Genomic DNA, 2,545 nt, shown 5'->3' on the forward strand with positions numbered 1-2,545 from the left:
GTGATGATGCAGAAAAAAGCGAACTCTTATACACTGTTAGTGGGAGTGTAAATTAGCACAACATCTGTGGAAAATAGTATGGTGATTTCTCACAGAACTAAAAGTAGAACTACCATTCAGTTTAGCAATCCTTCTACTGGGTATCTATCTACCCAGAGAAAAAGAAGCCATTACATCAAAAAGACACCTGCATTCATACGTTTATCAAAGCACTATTCACAATAGCAAAGATATGGAACCAACCTAAGTGTAATGGATGAATGGAAAAAGAGAATTCGCTATATATACACAATGGACTACTATTCAGTCCTAAAAAAAGAATGAAATTGTGTCTTTTGCAGCAACATGGTTGGAATTGCAGGTCATTATCGTAAGTGAAAAATGCCAGGGACAGAAAGTCAAATGTCACATGTTCTCACTCCTAAGTGGGTGTGAAAAAATGTGTACACATGGACATAAAGAGTGGAATAATAGGGGCTAGGCACGGTAGCTCATACCTGTAATCTCAGCACTTTGGGAGGCCAAGGTGGGCAGATTACATGAGGTCAGGAGTTCGAGACCAGCCTGGTCAACATGGTGAAACCCCATCTCTACTAAAAATACAAAAATTAGCCAGGTGCAGTGGCGGGCGCCTGTACTCAGGAGGCTGAGGCACAAGAATCTCTTGAGCCCGGGAGGCAGAGGTTGCAGTGAGCTGAGATCACACCACTGCATTCCAGCTTGGGCAACAGAGTGAGACTCCATCTCAAAAAAAAGGACTGGAATAATAGACAATGGAGATTCAGAACAACGCAGGGTATGAGGGGGGTGGACAATGAAAAATTACTTAATGGGGACAGTGTACATTACTCAGATGAGGGATACTTTAAAAGCCCTGTCTTGACCACTATGCAATCTATATGTGTAACAGAATCGCATAGGTACCCTGTAAGTTGTACGAATAAAAATAAATAAAATTTTTAATTTGTCTTGCAAAAAATAAAATAAATTTCAAAAAAAGAAAAATGGATGGGTCATGGGTCCCTGGCCAGATGACCATAACAACAACCCCTCAGCAAAGCACAGTGAGTAAGCATAACATGTGGAATCACACTGAGCCAGGTGCAAATTTATCTCCTCTGAGCCTCTGTTTCCCCTTGTCTATGGAATGGTGGTCATAATGGTACCTGCATCATAGCTATTGTTCTAGGGTCTAGATTAGGTGATGCATGGCACATGGTAGGCACATCGTGTTTGCCTTAATGTTAAAAAGACAGCAGCTTCTCCCTATTTATGATTTAATAGCTCCATTAGTCATTGACGCCCCTACTTCCAGCAGGGTTCTTCACCACTCTGTCCCCTTGCATGAGTCGCTCTCAAGTTTCATCATCACCTTGACCAGACCAACAAGGGAAGGCAAGTGGCCTGCCTTGATAATTGTGGACATTCCACACCCCTCTGGTGTTTGCTGACCCTGGGGCATTCAGGGTGCCTGAGTTAGTTAGGTGGAGGAGGATGGTGGAGGGCGACATTGTCATCCCCTCCTCTCCTTAAGAGTCACCAGCCATGCCTCAACCAACAGTTCAGTACTTGCAGGATTCTTTGGAGCCTTTTCAGAAGAATCTACAATCTGAATTCAGGGTTCAGGCTTCTCACACATCACCCTGTCCCCGCAACTGCTGCTTTTGCCACCACATCCACTGTGATCCTGAGACCCCACCCACCTTCCTCCTTTAAAGGCAGTCGTTCCAGATTAGCAGGGGACCGCGCTGTCTTTTTCTGGGCTTCCCGTGTGCTGACTAAGGCAGAGCGCTGCACTGGCTGTGCGAATTGAAAGCCACGATCACTCCCACCCCATCCTCCAACCTCCTAGCTGTGGTGGGCAAAGTGAGTGCACCGTCTCTATCAGCGGCACTTGAATCTTCCGCCACGAGAGGGCACTAGAGAGCAAAGGTGAGAGCTGAAGCTCCCGTGGTCATTCCTCTCCCGCGACCAAGCAGCACCCCTGGGGCGGCAGGGGTGTGTGTTAGTGGTCACAGCTGGAGGGCCAAAGCACGGTGACCACCATCTGCAACCAAAACTGCAGAAAACAAGTATCCCAAGGACCTTCCCAATCAAGCCAGAGGTGCACAGCCCTAGATCCAGCTAGGGTTGCCACGTAAAACACAGGACACCCAGTTAAGTTTAAATTTTGGATAAACGTCAAATAGTTTTAATATAAGTATGTTCCCATGCAATATTTTGGACATGCTTAAAGTTATTTGTTGTATATCCAAAGTTCAAATTAAACCGGGGCATCCTGTTTTTGTTGTTTGTTATGTATTTGTTTTGTTAAATCTGGCCACCCTAGACCCAAACTCTGCCAGGTGTGGTGGACAAAAAATGCACCGGTGCCCCCGCCAAATACCTGCCCCGAGGCCACCAGAAATGGAGGTAAGCCTCTGGTGCTGAACTTTCTGGAGTCCACTTGAAGCACAGCCCAGGCGGACAGGTGAGGTGAGGGAACATGGAGGTGCTCTGGCTCTGACAAGGCACCTGCAGACACACTGAGAGCTGAGAGCCACAA

The sequence above is a fragment of the Rhinopithecus bieti genome, unplaced genomic scaffold, assembly GCF_001698545.2.
Source record: "Rhinopithecus bieti isolate Rb0 unplaced genomic scaffold, ASM169854v2 scaffold_19652, whole genome shotgun sequence".
Lineage (NCBI taxonomy): Eukaryota > Metazoa > Chordata > Mammalia > Primates > Cercopithecidae > Rhinopithecus > Rhinopithecus bieti.